The 27,871-nt window shown below is 35.8% G+C and overlaps 1 protein-coding gene and 1 long non-coding RNA gene across 9 annotated transcripts in view; one reads left to right on the top strand and one right to left on the bottom strand.

The window, feature by feature from the left end:
- The window catches only part of LOC143902247 (uncharacterized), a 214,784-nt gene that overhangs the window by 63,367 nt on the left and 123,546 nt on the right, over window positions 1-27,871 (top strand). Inside the window, exons 1-2 of one of the 3 annotated variants that reach the window (XR_013258311.1) lie at window positions 9,595-10,242; window positions 21,117-21,210. This is a non-coding gene — a long non-coding RNA (uncharacterized LOC143902247). Of the gene's footprint in view, window positions 1-9,594; window positions 10,243-10,954; window positions 11,062-21,116; window positions 21,211-27,871 lie in introns of those variants that run through there. The other 2 variants (XR_013258313.1, XR_013258312.1) reach the window with 2 other exon arrangements.
- Dop2r (dopamine D2-like receptor) overlaps window positions 1-27,871 on the bottom strand; it is a 211,393-nt gene that overhangs the window by 118,662 nt on the left and 64,860 nt on the right. The window lies entirely within an intron of this gene.

Here is a 27,871-nt window from a genome sequence, read left to right as displayed (position 1 = left end):
CCCCAAATACATTGTATTATGATTGTTCTAATCTCACATAAGAGTAATGTTTGTAAAAGCTAATCGTAAAAGAGAAACACATTGAATTGATTACTCGTGCGAATAATAGCACGAAAAGCAAACTTCATCACGCCAGTTAGCACAATTAATTGATTTCTCGTTGCGAATTCGCATGGCTTATGATAACGAGATATTCCATGTGGAATTCGATCTTTGGTTTTGGGATGAGGTAGTTTACACAACATGATTGAATAATTCTAAAATATGTAATAAAATAAAACACACAAATTTGATAAATTGATCTACTAATTAATATTGAGACGTTATCATATTACACGTATGTACAGAGAAAAAGTTTACTTATAAGTATCATTATTTACTAGTTACTATTAAATAGATTTGCTAAAAATAATTTTGCTCTGTCTGCAAATTATTTTGCTAGAATAATTCTCACTGCAGTAACAATTTTAATAATATTTTTATTAATATTTTAATATAATATAATATTTTCTAAATACACATTATATTTTACTTTAGAAGCAAATTAAATATTCCTTAGTAGAAAATTTGTATTTTTATTAGCACGTTTGTCCAACAAGATTCTTCAATAAAACAGATTTTACGTCAATATTAAATAATTGGTTGTAATAAAATTTTAACGCTTTCACATAGAATATGCAACAGCAAATGCAATTTTACTGTGACAGGAAAATTCTTTATATTCATATCTTCCATGAAAGTGTACTCAAGTATCGATAACACTCCGATTATTTGTATTAAAAAATTAAAAACGATTTTATATTCTGAAATTTTACATAACTGGGAATATTTAATTAATCCGAAATCATCGAATGTATGTACGAGTTCAAGTTAGATACCGGACATACATCGAATTCGTACACTGAGAAATATCGAAATGTACGAGCTGCTATTTTCAATGAAATAATTCATTTTATTATTTCAGAGAATTATATTACTCAGTGTAATGAATATACATAGGAAACACATTCGGTGCGGTAAAATAATTATAGAAAAAAATACGCGTAGGAAATAGCGTGTATTCAGTGAAAACAGCATTAGTGCAAACAGCATTAGTAAGAAAAACAATAAAACCTGATTGCATTCAGCTCGTTCTTTCTCTTCGTGCGTTGTTGATGCACTGAGCGAGCAAAAAATTTAGTCTGCTATTTAACTCATCGCGGCCGAATCATGAAGTCATCATTAGATACCTACTGCATCGAGCACTGACGGCTGAATAGCTCGTTCCAAACGAATAAGAGAGAAATAAACGTAAAAAAAATTTAATAAAACATTTTAGAACATTTGTCAAACGCTCGTCCGACTGCGTCAAAAAATAGCTTTCGTGAAATAAGAAGTATGGCACTTTTTTTTATTACAGCAGAAAAAATTGTTTTTTAAAAATACACATATCGACGAATCTGCTGCGTCACGAGGATTTTTTTCGCGTAATAAAATAATCCGACTGTTTCAAACTTTTAAATCAAATAATTTATGGAGAAAGGTTGATAATATTTAAAAGGAAGCTTTTATACAATTCGATTTATCTTTTTGTCATTTCTCTCTCTCTCTCTCTCTCTCTCTCTCTCTCTCTCTCTTTCTTTCTTTCTCTCTGCCATGATTCGACCAATATCATAATTAAAAAGAATTTTTATTCCGCGAGTTCAACTGAATTTTTCAAGAAGAAGAGGTTATCTTTCGAGTTTCGTAGATAGATGTTTGAATGTTCACAATGGATAGGGTACGTGAAATCGTAACGAATTCGACGAACGACGAATCGACAAGACGTGAAAACTAATACTGTTGGATGCCCGACAGAATGAAGCGAGAATCAGCTCGTGCGCCGCATCGTGCGATGAATGGCGGCCTAACTAGGATCGGTTCTCAACCGTAGCTACCTAATACCGTAATTAAAACCGATTAAGCGAACGGAAACGCGACGCGGAATTGAAAACCGGCAATCAGTCGGAAGTCGCTGAGAAAAACACGCGGGCGGGGAAGTAGATCGGTAGGAGGAAGTACCGGAGGATTACGAGATAGGAGGAAAAATCAATATGTGTTACGGGCGATGTTTGGCGTTCGATATCGACGCTGATGAAGGTTCGTAAAACACTTCTTGTGGAAGACAGTCGAGCTTGCCGCAGGGACAGTGGTTGTCAAACTTTGTTTCATCTAATGACTGGCAGTAGTTGTCAAACTTGTCTCTCACTCTATGATTGATATGTTTTCTCGTATCTTATTGTATGTCAAGTCTGCGGGAATTTTTTAACGTTCTATGAACATTTTTACGACATATTGCCGAAGAATAAGAAAATTCTTCAAAAGATTGAGTGCCCTGAAAAATATTCGTGGCATGATACAGCGGAAGGAGACTTTACCATTCACTTTTGCTAGGTCAATTTAACGTGCTGAACTAAATTCTCAACATTCACAGAGGAGTCATAAGGTTTATACTTATAGCAATTTTATTATTAATTTTAATTTTAATAAAACCCTATTATTCTCCTTTTATTCTCTACAAATCTGTCGATTTAAAATTTTAAATGAATATAGAGCACCATGATACACGTGTGTATTTTTAAATACTGCTTGTGGCATTTTTTGGGTTTGGTTAGACTATGGTCTCCCTATTTTATAATAGTGTCCATTAATTCCTTAAGCCATAAGTGATTCCATTTTGTTTGCAATTATTTTTGCAAAAATACTGAATAAGCATGATAAATTAAGGCCGCTAAATAAATGTAAATGATAATAATTATGATATCTCTCACCATCAGAAGAGGATAGGGTCATCATATTTAACGAATATGTACATGTGCGAATCTTCGTTCCGTACATACCTGGAACAAATAAAACATTTTCTAATATTTTCACTAAATTTTTTCAATAAAGGAAGACTGATGGAAAGAAAGAGGGGATAAATCAGAGAAAAGGATTCAGGATTCTAAATCGTACAACTTTATTCCTACAACTATTCTATATACATATATACATATACATATATGCATTATATATATATATATATATATATATATATATATATATGTATACGTACAAACAATTACAAAATATATTAGTTTTCTTATACTATTACATGTACTCTGTTACATTAAATTATCTAAACAACGTAGTATTTAAACAATGTTGAAAATATCCTGATGCTGAAATAAGAGATTCCGGCATAATTTTTATTCCGTTTGTGGAGAGATACAAGGAGGAAAAGAGTAGTCCAGATTGAAGCAAAAATGTGTGTGAGAGAGAGAGAGAGAGGGGGAGAGAGAGAGGGAGAGATCTGGAATACACCAATACCGTTTAAGCTTCTTAAATATCGCCGGATATCGATGTGGATCAGTTTACTCGAATATATCGTGGGCTGGTACATGCGCGAGCGTATGTACTACGGGTGCGTTCCTTTTGGGCGCTCACGCGCTGTAAGCATCGCTCTATCTTCGTTTGATATTCAATGTGCAACGAAGATAGAATGATGCTTACAGCAGCTTACAGCGCGTGAGTGCCCAAAAGGAACGCAGCCTACGTAAACATGCTTATTCCCAGCGAGCCTCTTTGATCCAATCCGACGCCATTGAGGCAGTCGGTGGGAGACATAATGGCTTTCGATCGTGCCCCCGAAGCTTCAAAGCCCCGAAGATCGCGTCGTCGAGAGTCGTATATGTCCCGTCACCTGGCCTTCCAGCAGCCAGCTTACCGTCAATGCCGCGTCAGAGCGAACCAGATCACCGTTCTCTCGCGTACACGATCGCGTAATATTCTTCAAGCACACTATCGGCGAACATTCTAGTGGGAAAAATCGAAATGTCGCTTGTTTCCTTTGAACTTGATTCAGTTACGAACGCGAAAAATAGCTACAATGTATACTGCACTGTGGAAAAATCCCAGATCTCAATGTTTAATTATTTTTTTTATATTGTCTGTGTAATTCCGAAATTTTATAACACATTGTAAAAATATATTTTTATTTTGTTATTTCAAAATGGCTTATTATCTAATTTAGTAAGCACTACATGTATACTTAAATATCGTCAGTAGACAGATTTAAAAGAAAAACGCTACAGAAAACTCGTCCTATAAATGATTAAGAAAGGTAGAAGGGTTTAATTGCTACTCGTGCATCTCTTTATTGCTCAGAAAACGCAGATACTTTATTCTATAAACAGAATTATGCAAAGAGTTAAGCGATTAAGAAATTGAAATTTATTTCCTTGGTTCTGATTTCCCGAACAAGAAGTTTTTATTGAGTTATAGCTTCATAACATCTTAAAGTACGCGAAAGTTATTTTCATATTTTATGACAGTGAGTTTCAAGCATGCATTTGCATTTTAATTATTTCTTTATGAGAGTAAACATCTTCCTGATTACGAAGTTTCGTCACTGCTTGCAAAGTAGTACAACGACAGTCTGGTTATAATTAATATACACATGACGAGGAAAGCATTATGTAAAATGGATTTATAATTTTATTATTAATTCTGCACAGGAAACACGATATTCCTCTCTTTTAGTAATAGATGTAAAATGAATAAAATTCTTATGTGTTATGATTTTGGCCACTTAATGTAAGGTAAAGCTTTGAAAAGTTACAATCATGTAAATATATTGATAAAGAGAAGATATTTTTATGACTTTTTAAATCCAGAATGCAAGTAATAAAATTGCTGAATGCAAGTAATAAAATCGAAATATCGCACACGCGCTCTCACAAATGACTTATCGTGCAAAAAGTTTACGACAATTGACGCAATCATATCGAGCCAGAAAGTTTCATGGAATCTATTACATCCGATAATGACATGTGATGTGGAGATAAACTGCCGATCGTATGTGAGCACGCGATATCGGGCATTCTTCGCTTTCTTCCTGATGTCATTCTCACCGTATAAACTATAATACGGGTCGTAATCGTTAGCCTCTTTCGCTGAATTATTTCTTTGGAAAAAAACAACGAAGATTGTATTGTACTATTACCGCAATGTCGTTACGGAAACGCAAAAAATTGCCGGGTTTAATTAAGTATATTCAAATTGTCCACGCACTTGCTTTCACCGCGATTACCGTACCTATCTCACTCCTATCGCTTATCTCGCAGTCGAACAATGCAGTTTTAACTAGGAGGTGTTTTTAACGGCTTTTATTGCGCGTGTGCATGTGCGTGTATCGCCGCGCGATGATCAAACTACGCTAACAAACGACATTACCAATAATAACCGATGACTTTACACGCGAATAGCGAATTATTCACGTGCGCGCATGTGCGTGTGTGTAGAACAAATGGAACGCACGCATACACCTTGCCCCGGGTTTTGCAGGTGCTCGTAAACACTTGTGAGCATATGTTCACTCATTTAATAGTACCTACCTACCTACTAAAAATCTATACGGAGCAATGCAGCCTGCTTTGTAAACGCGCTGAAGAATAATATTGAGAATTTGTATGTATTTGTATGTGGTTGCATATGTATATATCACCGTATGTAATATTCTATAGATTAATTTATAATATTTATCACAGGACTGTGTAGCCGCAAAGTGAATAGTTAAAGTTTTATCAGCTGCGTATGATTTTTATTACGCTTTTATTTTATTATCTATACCGCTTTAGAACGTCCCTTCGATTCTATGATTGTATGTTTTCTCTTTTTTTTCTAATCCTTGAAATGATTAGGGTAAGCCTCCAAAGTTTGACGATCAATTTCGAGCGATCATCCCATGTACTGTCGCAAAAAAGCTTCTAAAAATAACTTTGCTGTGCTAATTCCGAATCTCCGTGTGCGTAATAGCTTTCTCTCTATAACCGTTTTTGCCCATTCATAAAACTCGTGGATTTATGGCTCCCTACTTCCTCCGTCAGATTGTATCACTTTACGCCTTTTTTCTCGCTCTTTCTCTTCATAAATTTCTGATATACTACCACGCCAAATGCCGCTCGCTACTTTTTCTTCCTTCTCTCAATTCTCTTTCGCCGATTCCGTTCGATCGTCTCCACAATACTTCTCTTCATCTTTCCGCATTCACCCGGATTTCATTTCTCTCGCGCGATGATTTCTCCTCGTACAGTCCTCTCTTTCTCGATTTCCGCCGTGCCATTATTTTCTCGCCGTCACACATCTTCCGTCACCCTTTTCTCGTCTCTCTTCACCTCATGCAGCCAGCGTCTTCGCGCGCTGCAACTCGCGTCCGATTTTACGCTATCCTCTTACGTGTCGTCGATTCTTTACCCGCGGCACCTTTCATCTTACCGCCCGCGCGCCCTTCTTACTGTCCGAAGGACACTGGAATCGCATAAAGCTTTACGCCGGATTTTCCATGCCGCCATTTCCGGCCAGTCGCGATGAAAGGCGGTATTCGTCACGGCGGCCGATCCGGCCGAGGAAAAATGGAGAAGATCTCGTTTGAACGAGGTCGAACGAAATTTCCTTGGCCTCCTTATCAAACGTCCAGGATACGGTGCGACGACTGAGAGAAGGAGGCGGCTTGCATAATCGGACTGATAGGTATAGTGGCGGAGAAAAGACGAGCCACCGCGATTTAGCGGAAGAAGCGAGCGGGGTTATATTTGCAAGTCACCGTTTGTTTTCCTCGTTCACGTTTATCCAGGAAGATAAATGCCTACAGACTACTTCTTCCAGAGATGCTTCTTGCTTTATCTGTATCTATATCATCGCGGCTTTCAACGGGCACGCATAAGTTGCATAAGGTACGCCAGGTCCCCCTTTTGTCGCCGACGAAAAGGACAAATAGCGTGTTTATTCTATGAAAAGGGACGAAATCTTCTACTTTTACTTGGCGACCAATTTCTGCCGCGATCTTCGTGAAAGGCGATCTTGCTGCTGTACAAATGCTTGTTAAAATATGTTAAAATCAACGACGCTTTCCGGAGCGCATTCGCATCATTATGTACGAGACATCGTTTGCTGCACAAAGAATTCATCAAGCATTCGGAGTATGCTTTGCCAGATATGTAATGCATTTTTGCTCGAGCAAAGGAGGTAATGCCTCAGCCAGGAGAGAAACATGGTATAACAATTTTAATGATATGAAATGCTCTTTCATGTTTATTTAAATAACGTGATTATACACATCACTATTATTTGTAGTGGAATGGCGCAAGCTCTGTCACACTAGCAGTATAATTGTTCAACGAATCCTGACAAACTCAAAGAGACACAGCGCGATGTAAGATTACAATATGTATAAAGATTAACGTGACTTAAACGTGACGTCTTTAATACTGTCTTTGTCACAAAAAAAGTTGGCATTGAATTCGGGAAGAATGATTAGTCGACTAATCTCGATGTCTGAACTAATGAATTATATAATAAATTGAAGTTGTATTCTTTTTATATGATTATAATGTAATATTCCATAATTTTATTCGTAATGAGCCTTTCATGTTGCACCATCGTTCACAGAGTACAGATGTACAAACAGATACTACTTGTAAAGCAGTATAAATATAATTTGCGCAGGGAAAAAGCTTAAATGCAGAGATGAGAAGTGCAATATGAGAGATCGTATAAAAGTGTAATTTTACATCTGTTTATACTTTCTTAATATTAAGACTTATGCGCGTGCGTATAAAGTTATGTATGCGGACATTATAGTATAAAGAGATTATGTAGCTGCATTAAAAGGAAGAATGGAGCGCTTAGAATGCAAAAGAACGAGTGGACGTCATGTAAAGCCCATATTAAATTTCCCTTCACATTCTCAATAGATAATCGAGATCGTTGTTTGCCAAGTAACTACATGCGGATGATATGGCTTACGTTGTTCTCCAGTTTCTTTTATCAAATGTTACATATACATATATCCTTAAATAATAATCCATAAGAAATCTGCACTTTTGGAAAATAAAAAGACGAAATAAAAAAATATTTTTTTACACGTAAAAAAATTGAGAACATTATGCATATCATGAAAAATATTTAACGTAAATTTTTCATTGTATAGAATTCTAAAATTATTTATATAACATAATATCTCTCAAGCACACAATACGTACGTAATTTTTTAAAAATATTGTTTGGAATGGATCAATTAAATCCATTGTAAAAGGAACATATTAATTAATATTATTGAAAATAGTCATAGGGGATTTAAAAGTCTTCTAATCCATGATTACATTGCTGATGTTTTTTCTTGCTTTATTTTCGTGCACGGCACAAACTCAGTTGTTTTTAGAAGGCAAACGCAAATGCGTGCGAATTAAACGGCTGATTCACGATCATCGGATTAAAGTCCGCTGACAGAGCATTAGCACGAAATTACCGTCAGATCTGACGAAACCCGCGGAAACGGCTATCGGTTTAATTACATCTCGGGAGCAATTACACGGGCCAATTTAGAGGGCAATTTGAAATGTAATTGTCAGTCAAATCAGATGCCACCAGGTTCACCTCTAGACGAGTAGTAAGTCTGTTTCAAAGCGTCCGAGTACCCGATAACAGTGTATCGTGTTTATCGACAAGCACGAGGTGCACGATATCGTAATAGATGCACGGGTTAACTAATTCTGTTTATATATTCATGCGAACTCTGAATCTATCTAGCACCTAAATTGAAAGAAACCACAGCACATTATCAATTATTATCGTCAAATCTGATAAAAAAAGGTAAAAGAGTAAAAAATATGAGAAAAAAATTAATATAAAAAATTCTTTTTTATATTTATTATAACTTCGGCATTTTTTTAACAAGCAAATATAACTCTAATTTGTGGGCGATTACATTATTAATTATATGCTGTGACAAACAAACGTTGCTGTGCAAGATAATCTTTGACACGAGGAAATGAGATAGCTAGTAACGACGTCCCTGTCGTTCGCGGCGTATCTCAGGTTTCTCGTCGATCGCTTACATGGCCACGAAGACTTTAAGACACATCCCATTTATCATTCTCCAACCCGTGTCTCGTCGTGTCGTTGTCTAACAGCTGAAATCTGCCGTTGCTCGAACGACGTTCAATGTTCCCGCAGGACACACTTATTGTTCCTCGACGAATCCCGAGTAGCGCACATAATATTCTTGTCGCTTGCGCGAGCGCAGCAGGCACGGGGATGAGGGATGATCTCGCGGATGGTCCCAACAGGTGCGTACGGAAGTTCGACGAACGCGCGCATCGAGAGGCGCGAATTTGTTTCCCTAGACTATTGTTCGGACGGTATATAATGGCGCGCATGATTCATGAACACTGATGTACGAGCCTTTACTGGTGCGAAGAAAAGGACTAAAATAAATCAGAGCGGCAAAAGTAATACCGGGTACAGCATTGCATAAATCACGGCGAGCGGAGTCGCACGTGTTGCATATATCGCCAGCGGTGGACGGGTATTAATGACTTATGGTGACAGACCGGAAGGCCCGTTAAAGTAGTTTCGTCCAGAGATCGGCTGTGTTAGCGTTTTTACTTCAAAATTTCCCAACTCGATCTGATATTATATATATATATATATATATATATATATATATATATATATATATATTACGTTTTATATTGTAATATAACTTGATCTACGGTTTGTCGAACTTTGTCACTTTAATTACATTACAGCTTATGAATTTTGTACGCGTTGAAATCAATCAGGAAAGTTAAGGTAGCAACAGAAGTAATAAAAAGTAATAACGAATTACTCGTATGTGTTAAATAAAAAATTGTAACGTAAGACAAAAGTGTGGTGTCCGGTCTCATCCCAAAATTCGTGGTTTATTGGTTTAATACATTTTGCAGCGCAAAATTTTACGGTGTGATTAAGAAATTAAGTTTTAAGGCTGTGTAAGATACAGTTGTACATTTTCGAGCACTGCTGTTATACGTCGGCGCGTAAGAAAGTCGCGCAACGTGCGAGAAAGCGACGACAGCGGTCTGTTTTTTGTGTTCGGGTTTCCGCATTACCGGGCAAAGGTTATTAACGTTACAGACCGTGTACCGAGAGTGCCTCGTTTACAAGCGCCATCTTAAAAAGCCTCTCAAGCTTAAAATTCTCCGGGAGGCGGCCGAATGCACCGTCCGCGCGAATATACTCGTTCTATTCAAGGCGAGATGCTCGTCATTCGCGTTAATATGCGACCCACGGTGCCCCGTCATGTCGCGATAAGTGAATAAATCGAAGGGGAGTCAATGCGAGGACGTGACGACCTGCGCGCGAACGCCGTGCACCCTGATGGTCGATGCATCCGCGAAAACGTCACGCAACATCCGCCAACGGGTAATGTACAATGTCGCGTTAATACCGCAAAAAGCTAGCACGTGGAATAACGAGGAAATTACTCAAACCACGCGATAATTATCGATGAGCGATAATCTCTAAAAACCAAGTCAATTTTAATTTGATTTGTTACTCGATAATAGATCGCACTTTATGTCGTAATAGGACAATGTTTCGCTCGCGATATTCCTTCAAAACTTATATATTCTTTCAAAAATATATCCTATATAATTGTAATAAGATATATAGATTTACATGCTGAGACACATAAGCCGGGCAAAGGTTATTACGGACGGTATTCATAATTTGTTTTTATTTCAAAACCGTCTTAAGTAATGTCTTAAGATGCTAAGCATTTTATTGGTTGGATAGAGTCTTAAGACTCCCTTCGACTAGACTTAAGACGATTTTAATACAAGATTTGCAGATTATGAATAGCGGCCTGTGATTGGTTCTATAACATCTTAAGATTATACTCTAAGACGGTCTTAAATTGTATAAGATCCGACTATGGATACCGGCCATAGATTTATTTTTGAACCGCTATTAACAAATTAATACACCGTTGCTATAGTTGCAATATTAAAAAAAAGAGTAGTTACTAAAAGAGAGTTCTGACACAAAGGATGCAAAAAAATCTGTTTAATTTATATTTTACGCACATTATAAATGTTTGTTACTCTTTTTCTTTCTAAGTTTGCACATATATCCTGTGATATGCCCTTGTCTCTTATAATTATTATGCTGCGGTTATTTATTTTTTATTGTCCGGTAAACCTCGCGTTCACCATGCATAAACTTTTGGACTTTAATATTCAAGTAAGTAACCTGCAAAATCTTGCAAGTATCCATGATTTATTGACACACGTTATTCGGCGAATTCCGTACATTAACGTAGTGCTTTGAGATGATCTGAAAGCCACATGAAATATGAATATTCCGCACTGCCCGCCGCAAAGGTTTCTACCGGCAGTATAGCTGTTTTATTCATGACGAAACATACGCCATTAGATATACGTGTCCGCAATGTATGTACATCCGTAACCATGGAACGTCCGACCATGGCTGCGGATAATGCATTTTCTCACAAGGCGGGCACGTGTCGATTGACAGAAAATTGCTGTTCAACTTCGTTGCAAATGCAATTCAACGTAGACGCCGTTGTAAAGAGGCCGACAACAAGGGTGGCAGATTTTGTGCGTCGACGAGAAGCTCCGCGCTCTTGGGAAATCTTTGCGAAATGAACCGGCGATGTCATTATACCGTAATAAATGCATCAACCGCGCCGGTATCGCGGAGACTCTAGGAAATTAAATTCTAGCGTTAATTTGCAGATTATTATCGCGCTCACGTCGAGAATGTGTCTGCGGTGATAGGTGATATTAATAACTTATCTCAAATAAATGATATTCAATTTTTATAGAGCATTATAAAGCAGTGACGTAGTACAAGACGAAGGCAAAGATCAGTTTTTATTATACACACATTTTTGCCCATACGAGATTTGACGATGGTCAATTAATGTCCATTTAATTAATCTTAAATATTAAAGTACAAACAGGAGGAAAAAGAAAAGTGAATTATCAGGCATGTTGATAGAAACACAACACATTATCGATTTCAGTTTTTTTGGAGATGTCCCCCAATTTCTCACATTAAGTTTCATCCTCGGATCCAGTTATCTCAAGAGAGAGAAGCAGCGTGTAGTACGGTAGCGGAAATTGCAGGGATAAAAGAAGTCGACAGGGGGTAGATATAATCGGATTCTGAGCACCCCGGATAAAGTCCGTTTGATTTCTTCTGCCCAGCGGCATCGTCCATGCGGAATGAGGTCCCTGCGTGAAGTGTATTCCGCGTCAGCTTTCTGTATCGGGAAATATCGTTTCTGATCGATCCGATTTATTCTCGTAACAAAACCGAAAGTATTCCTTTTTGTGAGGTTGCTAAGACATCCGCACGTACAAAAGAAACCGCTGCATTGTCACACTCAATTACGGACGACATAGAATAAGAGTATTTAGAGACATTTACATGCCTTTCGAGAGAGATATTTTATTTTTAATGAATTATGAGTTATCACATCATTATAACAATATTCGTAAGATATATACATTCTGTCGTAATAAACAGAAGCTGTTGATATCATGAAATAAATTTTATTTGTAACATATTATATCTTCTTAAATTGCACATAGATACAGAGATACAATGTAAAGATTACATTACTTGTAGATATCATTTAGTAAATTTGTTTTTTAATGCATTAAGAAATTAAAGAAGGTTCAGTTTCTATAAAAATGTGTGCAAATTAATTTATCGATGTAGTTCAAACTATAATTTCAAAATTTTTGTGTTTCAGAATTATATGACAAATAAAATTATATATTTGTGTTAAAAATAATTAAATTTATCCGTAATAAATAAATTGCAAAAAAGCATCGCAGATGCGTTGCGATAGCTAGCTAAAACATTATCAAAGTTAATTCATCCGAATAGGGAGTGAATGCGACAGAAGCTGTAATTTTCCTTATTTAGAATATGCCGGTAATTTTAAAGGTTGCTGTTAAATTTACGGTAGGTGCACTTACCCGCCTCGTTCGCACGGATGAAATTGCAGAGGGTAATTTCGTTTATGCCCGTCATGTAAGATAAGAAAAGCGTCGGCTTTTGCGCGCGCGTTGCGAACTTACATTGTACAGTTTTTTTTTCCGCATATTAACTGAACCATTTAATGCTGCGAGAACTATAGTCATGACAAATTTTTTGGACAGACATTCTCGTTCTGCTAAAGAATTTTTATTTACGAGTATTTCTAATATACGTATACATATGCGTGTTATACTTTATCTTGAAAATTAGAGCATGCAGTTTTATTGTATAAAAGTATTTCATATTTTATTTTTTTTGCCATGCTTACATATCTATATATCTCGTATTAAAAAATTGCTTTTTATTAGAAAAGAAATTTATTAGAAAACACTAATAATTAGATATTCCACTTTCTAATTATGAGAACGGAATTGTAAGGGATAAATGTTGAAATTTTCAATTGCGCGCGCTATATTATTTATAATTTAGTGTGCCAATTGTACAGCAGTTTGTTTCGTACGTGTGGCTATTTTAACCAACGATTAACTATTTTATAACCCCTCGACCGAGATTCTATCTTGGCATGATAGAAGAATTTTATACATGCAGGAGCATGCGTGGTGCAAGGGTGGTGTATATTGAATGCGTTTTGAAATCAAGGTGTCCAGCTATCATGCTGATGGCTGCACGATGCAGGGAAAGCTGTGTCGCGAACAGTTCCTCCTGGATATCGGGCAACATTCAGAGGAATACATGGTCGATCGAGTCTCGGACATTCGGGTGATACCGCAATTGTGATATTTAGGATGACCCTATTGTGATATTCGCATTCCACAAGAATGGAATGTAAAATTAAAATAAAAGCTCTTCGATGAAAAGTCCGCCTTACAATTAACGACTGTTATCTTGAGTTCGTCGCGCATTAATCTTACTTATAACGCGTTGGCGTCAATGCCGGTTCAGACGCTGTCCTTTTAGACGCTGCGTCTTATACAGAATATAGAGAGAGATCGATCGCGCGAGTCAGGCGAGCGCGAAGAAAATTTGAGAAACGTCAAGTAACTCTCTAAGATGGCAAGGCAAACAACAACACGGCGGAAAATCGGTTGTTTGGATATTGCTTGAAACTTTCCCCGAAAAGAAAGTTTTTACTTCGAGACCGGATGAAAAAGTCCTGCTTGGGAGCTGTTCGGCGATCGCGAATCAACGAGTTTACGTGGCCCGATATCGAGCGGCGCCATTGTGGGGCGCTTTGTTCTTCTTGCGCTTTTAACTCTCTTCCACGCCGATAATACTGTAACTTTTATAACTTCGTGGTAGATTGGACGTGCGCTCGTATATAGAAATAGTTCTTCCGCGTGCTCGGTCTTCGCGAGCTTCGATCGCAAGTAGGTATATTTCGCATCAATTATTTTTTTAGAAGAAATAACGCATGAACACGCACTCGAATATTCAGTTGTTCACTTCTAACACAACGTTCCGAACGAAATGATAAAATGTGGAAGAAAAAGGATACACTTGGAAAACGTTGCAGCAAAAAAATGAGCACAATGAAAAACGCGTCATCAAACAGCGCGCTCTTCAACGCGGTGAATTTGTTGTCCGCGTCATTCGGGAGGATGTCTTTCATTTGATGCCACAGGAAGTACTTAACTCTAGATATTCTGTAATTGCAGTTATACACCGAGTATATACCAAGTCGTTCTACTTGTTGGTCAGCGAGTCACTTGTATTGTTAAATACTAGGAAAATGAGAGAGAAAGAAAGAGAGAGGGATCAATACGGGGATGTTAAAAATACGGAAAGGACACAAAAACTATCGTTTTAAGCGAATTATACTTCTCGTTTTCGGTCAACGAGTCCTAATCGCCTTACTACAGAACATCCGGGAGAAACCATTTGCAAGTGATCAAATTAGCGTTTTTGTTGCGTATAAGTCGCATTTATATTCCAATCGCTCGTTCGATCGCACGACGAAATGATTCAACCTGGCGCAGACCATCGATTGTTGGACACTTTGAACAAACTGCTATCACAGTTTATTCAGCCATTAATCATCTCGGAGAAGTTAAGGGGATGCATAAGACCGTCTTCAGTAACGACTGCTACCACTGCGGCTTTGATAACAAAGTCTATACTGTCCGAAATTGTTGAAAAAACTCTTTATTCTTCATTTAATTATGACGGTTGCACGTATTCTAATAAATTTTACTACAGATAATTTTAGAACGTTCATACAATTTGCATGTGCAATTTGTGATAAAGTATTAATATTTTTGTAAATTTTTATTCTAAGTTTTTGAAATATACCTTCTGATTACTCAAGTTAATACTATCCAAAAAAGGGAACGTGTAGATATTCTTCAAAATTTAATTAATTAATAAAATGAAATTTTATTTAAACATTGTTTTACAACAACTTTACTATATATACTGCAAAATTGATTTTTAATACGCATAATAATAAACCAACGTTAATTTTTGTTTGATAAATAATGCAATTCGAAATTGAGCGCCATGCACCGACATGTTAAATAAAATCTTTAAAGTCTTTAACTCACTATAGGCAAATACCCACATATATGCCACGCCATGATAAGAGCATGTATTTAATGTAGACATCTGCGGACCGCGAAATGAAGAAGATTGGTCTTTGTCCTATGTGTCTATTTTCGTGAAATTATAGCGTTTTGAAAATTAGACACGCGCACAAACATGAAAGAACCCCGTGCCGCAAGTTTTTGCTTGCAAGTTCACGCCTCGGTTGACAAGTGATCAAAAAAGGAACACATTGAGTAAAAAAATTAAAAAAATTGGTTTCCAGAAAATAGATAACAAAAAACTATACACTCTATAGTACTTCCCGGAAAATTTTACCTCTATTTCATATACAATTCGTTAAGATTTGGTTAATCAGTTCTGGAGTTATAGAAATTTCGGTAAATTTGGCACATACATACACACATATACACACACACCCATACACACATACACACATACATACACACATACCGACATTTTTTAAAATAGCGATTTTTCGACGTTTTAGAACATTCTGAACACATTGGCAAAAGCAACTAAAAAAAAATTTTTTTTTACAAAAACAAAGCTTTCTCTATGAGGAAGCAAAATGGTGTGAAAACACGTGTAGTACATGCGCTTTGAAATATGATACGTTGCCTCCAAGTACACGTGCACGCTGGCCATGCCTTTGGTATTTCATCAAGATATACAAAGATCGATATAATCGTTAATATCTTCGCTCATTGTCAGATAAATCGTAGATTTTGATTTCGTTCGAAAGCTAAGACTCTACCGTTTCTAACGAATGCACTAATTATCTTCGTCAATTAATTTACGAGATATCGTCGATTAATGGCGAAAAAAATTGATTTTATCTCGTGATCTTTATTTTTAAAAAGATTTTCATCGAGATTGCAGGTCACTAATCTTAATCGTTAAAATCTTCGCGCAGAAAAATCCCAGCGAAATAATCTTAATCGCATTTGAAAGTTAAAATTCTACCGCTTTTAATGAGCCTACGATTGATTATCTCCGTCTATTAATTTTTGAAATCTTTAATTAATAATAAAGTCCCGAAAAGCCGATTAATATTCCCGTATGGAACCGGGGTAGAATAGTCCCATCGTATGTTCTGCCTGTCGTAAGAGGCGACTAAAAGAACAAGTGACATTAGGGCCGATTAAGGACGAAAAAAAAATTGATTTTTCTCTCCGATATTTTATACTTTTTTCTATCTTGTCAGCAGTTTTTGACACTGATTATATTTTATATATTAGTCTTATTCTTTAAATAGAAAAATATGAGAAGTATCACATGTGTGTGTGACTATTTCGATGATCAATAACTGCAAAGCTTTCATTTGAGCTATTCAGTTCAAGGCAACTTCTTCTTTGTAGATACAAGTTCAGTTGTCATTTTAGGAAAAATACCTTCGAGCAAAGTAAATTTCTACACAAAAGAACTGCTAGCATTGCTATCGAGACGTAAGAATTGGATATTCAACAAGGATTTCAATCGCTAACGTTTTGTTTCCACATTCCCTGGTTCGCATTCCATTTTTCAACGTCAAGTATAAAGACACGTACAGCTTACAAATTGCAAACTAAATAGAGTATTGGATCTGACTTGTATAAGATAAATCGAAGTTCAAAAACAGGCTATTACTACGCACCGAGTGTATCAAAAATCTGTTGATCTTACAGTTTCATAAAAAATATTAAAAATTTTTCTATTTAGTTATTATGTCAGTTAAATAAATAAATTTTTATTATTTTATATATGTATATTCGTGTTATGTATATAACTTTATCGGTAACGGTAATTTTTAATTACAAGAATTTCTTAAGAACCCACTATTATACTTCATCACATCAATTTGTAATGCATCTTCGGTCGACAGATATCGACGTGCTCGATATTCACGTTATTTGATTGCTGCAGCTATTTCTCTCCGTGCCACTGACTCTATTATCATCGAGAAATCTTCTCAGAGGGTTCTCGCAATTCATCACTTATTGCGACACTCCGTGTTCCACTTTTGCGGAACGAACTATTTCTCCGTTTCACCGGACGTTTAGACTGAACCGGATCAAACGAGATGCTTTGCCCTTCACGCAATCGTCGTCATATATATATATATATATATATATATATATATATATATATATCGTTCGTCTAGTTTATTAAATTACCTTCCCGCCGCGCGCCGTCGACATGCAATTCTTTCGGACGCAAGTTTTCACTGCATCCCACATTCTGGAGAAAACGGCATAATATATATTGTATCACAAATAAAAAATTATAAATGTTATTGTGCAAGCTCCATTTCTCTCTTCGTGAAATGAGTTGGAATTATTGTTGAAAATAATGGCTGTGATGCAATCAGATGACATTAAAAAGCATGCATTATTATATTGAAATTTGTAGCAATTTAGCAAATAGATGTGTTTTCTCCATGTTGAGAGAGATTTTATACGTATATAATAAATAATATAAAATAATATGTAAAAATAAATTAGGGCACCAAAAGTAGAAACTAAAAGCAAATTACACGCGATTTATTTTCTTAACCGTTAGACAAATCCCAACCATTTTCTGTTATATTGAATATTTTTTCAAGTTTACAAAGAGAATAATTTATATTTCTTTTTGCATCCTTTTCTACCGTAGAATTATTAGTTTGCTTTGTTTTCAAGACATTAAATTCTATAATACGACAGCAGCCCGATAATCATATCACTAAGTGCATTTCAAGAGCGTATTATAGCCCAATTTAGCTGCAATTTATTGCATTCAACTGCATTCTCTAATATCATTTTTCATTCTACACAATTCAACGATTTTGTGGTTTCTGGATGCAAGACAGCAAACGAAATTCGTTTATGGCCAACGGAAAAACCGCCGGCGAATGAAGAAATACGGCGATATATAGGAAAAGAGAATTAAACCGCGAATCGCGCCGGAATGTTTCTGTCGGTTCCCCTTTTTGCTCTTGGATTTGCTCTCTTGGCGGTGGACGTACATACAGATGGACAATTCTTGTGTAAACGCAAACGCCAGGCCACGGTGGCCCTCCACTGGTAAAACCTGATATATGCAAAATACTACGACGAACGCAATTTCTGGTCCTTCACGCGCGCGTTTTCCATCTTCCCCGCTGTTTCACTCTTCGCATCCTCGCGGAAACGAGGCTTTTTCCCAACTGCTTTATTTTGCCGTGATGTCGCTTGAATGCGTGAACACGCTGTCATCAACAGCGGGTCAAGCTCGCCCTGCGAATCTCGCTTCGAACGTCATACGAGTGACCAAAGATAAAGGGAATGCAGAAAAATAAATAATAGCAATAGTAATAGTAAGAAAAATAGTTTTATTATTAATAATAAGAAGTATTGAAAATTACATTAATGCCTACCTTCGATTATTTTAATGTAAATTAATTTTCTGAATATATTTCAGTTTTATCTAGATTATCTCTATACGGATTATAATATGAAAATCTAAATTGTTGTGCAATTAAAAAAATTAAGTACTATTTTTATATATTATACTGAATTGACATAATTATCTATTAGTACGATATAAATGAAAAGTGCGGGACGCATCAAGCTGTTTAACGTTTGAATATAGACAAAGTTAAGTGTTGTTTGCTTAAGCTAAATACATATAGGTATCTGTATCGAACGTATCTGTATTTGATGTGAAATAGGAAGAAAGCGATATAGAGACGGAGGAAAAATACGCAGGAATATACGGTATGGCGAAAGTATTTTATTGAAAATTGCTCGGCGTTCTACAAAGGTTTCGTTTGTGTGATATACGCACGCGGGTATTTTATATGCACGCTTGTCACAGTTATCAGCAAGCTTCTAACGTCTCGCGTGAGTTAACTTCAGAAGACCGTACCCAGATAACGCGAGCTGGTTTGATAAATGGAAGACATGCGAAAAGTTCACAAACCTTTCGAGAAACTTTCTGCCAAAGAAATGACAACTCCAACTAGCTGCAAGAATAGTGATAGGATTTCGCTAGTATAGCGTAGAACTTTCAGCGACATTCTGTGTGCGTAACGCAAAATATTTGAAAATCCATCAATTGTCCCCCTTCTTACAAAACTTTTCTTTATCCCTTAACATCTAACATATTTTCAAGTCTTAGGAATAAGAAATGTAAAGTATATTGAATTAAATTTGTGTGACTTGCATATTTTATATATTATTTAGTTAATCATAATTAAGCGAAACAAACAGCGCAATGGATTTTAAAATATTAAAACTACCGATATTTTATTTGTGTTATAATATTTAATTGTATCGCAAACGTTATTTTTATTTTGATTTGTCAGAAATAACAATAGGCTTTGACGCAGTTAAAAAAAGCATGGAATACTTATAGGTAAAACACGTAATACGTGTTCGCGAAATAAAATCGATAAAGACGGTAATTTTGATGCGTCCGTAGCTTCGAGAATCAGAATCGAGTACCTAATAGAAACCGTCTTCGATGAACAGCTTCGCAGCAAATTACTTGGGAATGCCGTTCACGAATGTTAGCGGAAAAGCGAGAAATCGGTCCTTCTATAAAACGATTGAAGCGTGCGGTAATTCTGAAAGAGAAAATTTCGATGAAAGAAACGGGCGGCCAAAGCCTTCATAGAGAAATGTGAACGGCATCCTTCTGTCTCCGATCTTTACGAGGAAAGCGCGAGAAAGTACATTATATATTCAATATATACATATATCGCTTTATATATATATGTATATATACGGCGTTGCCTAAAATAACGATACATTCCGCTCGATTGAATTGAAAATTCCGCCAGAACAGACCAATAGAGATATTATTATTTGAATTTTAATTTGATGAGAGTACGTAATTTTATAATTATATATACATATACGCTTGTGACGAGTCCACAAAACGAAGCGCAGAATGTGCGATAATAATCCAATTATTGAAACTAATCTAAAACAAAACAATATCATTTTCATATTTTGCTTTGTAATACGTTAAATATTTCGTGAGGCTCGCAGCGCTTGTTTTTTTTGCGACCTACAGCGGTTGTGTTATACACGAGGTCACCGCGCACCGCGCTATCACTCGCGCGATGAAGCTCGAGACGGTAGGCAGCAGCGCGAATCGCTCCCCGTATTACGTCGCCTTATCCCTCGAAACACGGTTACATGATTAGAAATTATCGATCCGTACAACTAATAATCTCTCGTGATTAGCGATTCACAAGTGTGTCGAGGAGATTGTTTTTCGAAGTATCTAAGTGTCTCATACGATTTATACGTTTGAAATATCGAAATGATAAGCGGCGGGTGTGGCAATAAATTATTATTTACCGGCGTAAATTGCTCGCTTAACGATGCTGGAATTCACTTAGGATACATCTCGAAACGCGATTATGTTATTCAGAGTGCGGAAAATAGCACGAAAGTAGTCGGAGCAACAGGTATAACATCGCCGCTCTGCGGATGGCGGTGTGAAATTGTTAATTGACCGTACGATTTTCGAATTTCTTCCACTGTTTGAGATTCGTTCGTTGCATTAATTTGCGAGACGTCGCGGGTGTTCAACGAATCGTATGTTTCGCGCGACGTTGTATTTTTCTTTGTGTTATTTCTTTATCTCATTATAAAACTCGCATCGTTGAACGGTGAATGATTAACGAGAGTGCCGTACAAAATATCTCACGCAATCGTCGTATGCTAGTAATTAGTGCCAAACACGATCGTAATTAACTCATTTCCGTGTTTCAGCGACTGTGTTTCCGCGAGTGTTGAGTGAGGAACTACCTACAGAGAAATCTGAAGAGGCCAAAAAAACATCGGACGACAACGAGACAACTTTGATGTGAGTACTTTGTTAATTTATTTCTTTTTTGCTACTTTGCGCAAAACTTATTCTTGTTTACCAGGATTCTTTATTTTTATTTGAGCGAGGTTTAAAGAAAAGACGCTTATTTATGAAAAATGGGTGCTCAATGAAAGAGAAAAGAATGATTTTTTTCCGAATGTGCGAATAGTAATTTATTGACAGATTAAGTTGATTTACTGTTAAAAATAATACATATTTTCAAATCTTATCACCAAATATCTATACGTTGTCCAGTCAATTATGCAAAATTATGGATGCGTAACCAGGCGTATATATATATCTATGGACCTAGTAAACTCGATAATGAGCTGCAATTGCGGATAATAGGATTAATCGATTCAATTATCAACAGTTATATTTATGATTTCTTTCAATTTATTCGATATTTGCGATGTAATCCTGTAAGCATATAACAGATATCTCTTATTGGTTTAGCACAAAGGGCAAGATTTTTTTTAATATCCTAAGAATAACGAATATTTGAAAATAATATATGAAGCCAATTATGCACATAATATATAAAATATTACCTTTATTACATCGTCCAATTTGAAAATTTATTATCATTTTAGTTTAATTTAATATGTGTAGGAGGCAACAATTTTTTATTAGTAGCTATTTTTAAGTTAACTTTTTTTATTTCTTCTTATTATATAAAAAAAGAAAAAAAATTTGGTTAAATTTATTTAAATAATTAAGGACTAAAAAAACAGATATAAAAGCATTTTTTGTATAAAGCATAGACAAATTGTACGTTTCAACAGAAATATGCAAAACTCTTGATTCTCTCTACAATATGATTATGAAAGAGGAGATATTTCTCCTACGGGAAGAGAGGAGAGGAGAGAGAGAGAGGGAGAGAGAAAAGAAATATTCAACAAAACTCGTTGATCGCATTCGATTATTCTGCTCTCGTAGTCGTCAGGAAGCGAAATTTTGCCTCTCAAAGATAAATATTATTTTTCTCAACTCGCGCTCACATCCGTGACACATCTATCCGTTCCAAATTTTTGCAGATCCGGCGTTGACATTTACTGAACTAATCTATCTCCGACGCGCGTATTGTATTTCGAGCTTTTAACGAAACCCATGCACCGTGCGTTTAAATCAAATCCCGAAATATCCGGAAAACTTTTGGCGAGGAGGAGGCAATCGACTGGCTCCGAAATGCAAATTCCTACAGGCATATATCTTTGTCTTTTTTCTCTTTCCCTTCAGCTCCTCTTCTCTCTCTCTCTCTCTCTCTCTCTCTTTCTCTCTCTTTCTCTCTCTCTCTCTCTCTCTCTCTCTCTCTCTCTCTCTTTCTCTGTTTTTCTCTCGCCCTCGCTTCTGGCGTCGCGTTAAAACTTGGATCGAGTGTATCCGTCGTTTCCGAATTTTTTTTATTCTTTTGTTATTGTTTTCACTCGATCGATGCGTGACGATGCATCGTCTCTACTTCCGTCCGAGCGTTCTGCAATCGCTCCAACCTAACGCACGACGGATTTTCGCGTCGACATATGGATCAGAAACACACACACACATATATATATATATATTATACATAGTATTGACGTTTGACTGGTCCGACAAACTGATGCAGTTTGTGTGGCTCCACCCAGTTGATCTTACTATTGTAAACTGTCAAAAGATATAACGGATAACATACAACGGTGCGGACGAAACATTTCACGCAGATTGGAACAAATTCGTTTTCGAATACATTTTGAAGTCTCTCTCCAATAATGAAATTATAATCTTATAATTATTTGAAGATTCAATGCTTGAGTTTATATATAAACGGGGGGGGGGACTATATTGCAATTGCGTAAATTAGTACGGCCATTCAATGAGAAAGAATATTTGCGATATCTTTCCGTTTTATAAATTGGCGCAGCGATGTGCAAACTCTTTATATCTTACCTCGTTTTTTTAAACGGATTAAATATAAGATAGCGCGCGTAAAAATGTAATATCTATGATCTTAAGAATTTAAAGTACAGAAAAATGCTAACGATAAACGATGAGCGCAACAAGTGCAGCACTTTGCTCAGCGAAGCGATTAAAGGCGGCTGCCTTTACTCCGAACGAGTCTTTTGTCTTCTTGCGCTTTATGTAAAAATGAGGGTATTTTATCTTGAACGTTTCTTTGAACGCTATAAATGACGCTATAAAGCTTCGTTCGATCAATCGACGACTGTTTCGCGGAGATTGAGATTAAATCAGGAACGTTCAATTCGGAAGCAACCGATACGTAGAGCAATCCGAACGCTCCACCGGGCTTGCAGGATATCACAAATACATAAGCAAAATACATTTCACGTGACATGCGAATTCTATATCGTCGTTAAATTCGTAAATAAATTCAAGTAATCCTCGATTATTTAAGGAGATGCGGAAAAAGGACAAATAAATCTTATACATCTTCTCACAAGTGTCTACTTGAGAATCGGAATTCGATGGCGCGGATATATCCGGATTAGCAATGCTCATGATTTCCGGGCCGTTTATATTCACACACCTGTTTTCGTATTTCGTAATTAAGAGTTTATTAAAATATAGTTTAATATATAATACAATAGAAATGAAGATATTCTTTGCCTAACAAAAGATCCGCGCTTATTGTTAGTCAAATGCATATATTCCGCGGCGCTAATCAATCATGCGAGCCTGGGGACTCAATCCGATATTCGAATATCTAATGTCAAAAGTTATTTTAAAGAGAACTTATTCGCGCAGGACAAATTTAAACTCGGTTTGAGCTACAAAATTCATGGTTTAGTTCACTTGCACGTGCACGATCGAAATATAAATTATTCCGGCGTTCGAATTCGCGCACTTGGTCGTTAAAACAACATGCGGCGTATTTGGTTAACCATGGTAGCGAAAGAACGCGCATAGCGGGTTCCGCGAAAATATCGTTAACAATTAATAACGATTCAGAGGATTTCACGCGACCACATTAAATTTCTGTCCGAGGAAAAAGTATTCTTTCAACGGTTCACGACAAATAATCATAAATCAAACGTACAATATTGCGAGATATGCTTTGGATATTCTTATAGATTCTCGGGAAGGAATACGAGCCTCTGATGAAAGTCCGTATCGTCGAAGATAAGTACACGTTTTTCTCTTTTATCACTGTCGCCGTCGCATAAGATCCGCATCATCTCGACAGAAAAATACCGCCGTTCGGCTCACCGTTTGTCGTTCTGTTATTGGTCGCGCAATTGCGGATAAACATCACCGACGATTAAACGAAAACGCAATTCGCGTTTAACGCGCAATGATAAAATACCTCGCGCTCAAACGAAGCGAAAAACGAACGTTTTAGAGTAAGCGTTTTCTACTGGAACAACTGAAACGTGCAAAATTGAAATTTCTATTAAAGGGGCAGCAACATTATCCGTGCTTCAACTCCGCTTGAACGTTGGATGTTGGGGCATGTACTCTCTGATTCACGGATTTTTGTAACATAGCACTTCAAATTAATTCATTTTTCTTAAATATTTTAAACAGTTATAAATTTATATAAATACGCTTTCAAAAATACGTACATAATGTATCAGTTATAATTATAAATAATAACTAATATATTAAAATTTATTCAACATGCCATGTATTTTATGAATTTCAAATATTCTGACAAATTTAAGTTTTCGCATGTAACATAGATAATATGTGAATTAATTATATAATTATATAATGTAGTTATAATATACAAGTGGAATAGAGAGAGAAATGTATTACACAAGCAACATTTATCTCATATTTGACATAATATATTATAAAATAATGTTACTTTTATAAAAAGATTTATATATATATACATATATCGTTATTGGGATACAATTTTTCTGATTACGCACGTGAAATAATAACAAATCAATCACGAATTAGTTACGAGTCACTGAATATGAAGACAAGTTAACAATAATATTACCCCCAATTTGCACGAATATTGCTTCAGTCTTGTTTAGTATGTGCGAGAGCGTGTTTTTCACAATTTCATCACCGTGACGAGCCCTTGCGGCTGAACATTCTCTCCATGTACAAACGATTTTTGAGCGCGATTTGAGAGGATCTCTACGATTACCACCTTGTCGCGAGGCAAGGAGGATTTGAGCGAGAATCTTGGTTAGCGAGCAAATCGAGCGAGCCCCCGCGTACCCGACTGTAGGACGAAGAGCTCGACCTTATATCCATTGGCAACTTACCTCGACAAGCTCTTGGATAATGGAGATAAGCACGAAAGTCGTTGACGAAATCGGTTGCCAAGAGATCATCTTCCGAATGTTTAGTTAAAACGCTTAGACGTCGTGCACTCGCAATGGCGCGGTTATTCTCGCGCGCGAAAAAAGTATTACCTTCATGATTCCGTTAAGGAAAAACGTGAAAATGTTGTCGGTTGAAAATTAATCGAATATCTAGCCAGAATAGAGGCTTGATACCAATCTCTTGTCACGTCATTAAATCAATTTCGCGATACAACACATAATTTAACACACATTTGGTACACGTAAAAATTAAAATATTTATCTGTTTAATTCATTATATTAAATTATCAATGAAATTCGCAATACATACATTAATTCTATATGCATTAATTTATTCTTTAAAAATTATCTTCTAAATAAACTATATCGGCTAATAGTAATCAATGTTACTCGTGTTTAATTTGCCTCTGAGCATACAATATTCCAATATTATATAATAAATTATATCGATGTTAATTAATAGATATTTAATATTACATTCTTGTAATTAGTTCCAGTTGTCTTTTATATAGGATAGCCTACATAAATCATTTCATTACCAATTTTTTAAACCTACTGATATTGTTGTAGTGTAAATGATACGAATTACATGGATTTTTATCGTTAATTATAGTAATAAATGTTTTTTATATGCCCTTATTAAATACAATCGAGAAATGATATGTAACTCCGCGATATTAAAGAAAATTAGAAAGAAAAGGATTATATATAATTAAGTAACTAATTAAAAAGTTATTTTGCTGCTTTATTACAAATGAAGTAAAAATATGATTGTGCTCAGAACGGTGTACTATTGCAATAAAGAATTCAATGAAAGAGAGACCGAAGAGTATTGATTACATGGTTAAAATGGAACATATGAATAAATCAGTTCACACTTATCGAAGTATATGCTTTAAGAAATAAGTAAAGATATAAAGCATTTCCTTCAAGTTTCTATTATTTGCTTCTATTAAGTAAGAAATTGACAAATATTCTGTGGAAGAATGTAAGAAAAGACACATTTGTATAGTTAGAGTCAACATCTTTTTTTTTTACTACAACGACATTTACAAGCAACCATTTTAGAACAAATTCTTCGTGGTAAATGCGAAAGATTATTCACGACTAGCATGTGTTTCAGAAACGCTCTTATCTTATGTTTTTGCTTTAAAAAACTAATGCTTTTGTCTCTACATATACTACCTCCTGCTAAAAAGCATTTATCTCTTATTCCCATACGACTCATTTTGTAGATTACACTCATTTGTCGGTTTGCATCTGTTTCTGGTTTCATTTTGTACCCCGATAAATTTTCCCTCGGAAACTATATCTCTGATAGACCTTCCACACAACCATCGACCACGCGCTCGTTTGCAAACGTTACTGATTATTATTAATTAGCGACCCGCGGTATAGGTGGTATATTGGGCGCGTCATTAATCCAGGAAAGATGTCGAATTTTGATAAACGCTCGACACCGAAAAGCGAAGGGCGGTAAATATTCGTCATTGGAACGGTTCGACGCGTTCGCACGTTTTACGAGCCAGCGAACATTTCGGTCGCACCAGCTATTTCCGACGTGTCAGAGGCAAGAGGGGAATATTTTTTTGCATGCATGCAGGTCGATTTAATGTCTCTTCATTAGTCAGCGTTATTTTTCCCTGACGACCTTATCTAATACACGGTTCGATTAGATACTTGATTAGTATATGTTTCGTTCGCGCGTTACACGTGCTGTCGGTAATCCGAAAAATATATACATATTATTTAACTTAATCTAATGACACTGATAGGATTGCATGCTCTACAAAATACTTGCATTATTATTATTCAAAGCTATTATTTTGAGTTATATATTGTTTTAACAGAATATTATTTTTATTTAAAATAAAATAACTTATATCGTAAAAACTTAACCGTAACATAAATAACTTATTTTTATATAAAAATGTTTTTGTCGATCTTCCTGTTTTTATGTATATCTTCTTCTGATCAAGAAATATATTTTCCTACAACTTTTTAGTTAGCAATATTAAATTTCTTGGCAACTTCTTCTGACAAACATAAATAAATTTATATTTACAAATAAAGTGGCAAAAATATTCTCGTAGTAACTCACGAAAGTATTCATATAGTTTTTATTTAGTGTATTTTTAAAAAATTATGCAAGATTATACAAGAGAAAATTACATTTTTATACATAAAATAAATTTAAATCACAAATAATATATAATTCATTATAAATATGTTATTAATAACATTTACAGTTAAAAATTATTGATTTTATTGGGAACTATTTACAGAATTTATTGCCAATAACTGAGTTTCTATCAATATAAATTGCTATATTTTATTGGTCGACACATTACAAGAATCGTAACTGTATTTTATACACCTTA

Source organism: Temnothorax americanus, unplaced genomic scaffold, assembly GCF_048541705.1.
Source record: "Temnothorax americanus isolate GAGA-0224 unplaced genomic scaffold, ASM4854170v1 Scaffold39, whole genome shotgun sequence".
NCBI lineage: Eukaryota > Metazoa > Arthropoda > Insecta > Hymenoptera > Formicidae > Temnothorax > Temnothorax americanus.
The sequence above is the reverse complement of the archived record's forward strand: the minus strand, read 5'-3'. Positions and strand labels throughout refer to the sequence as shown.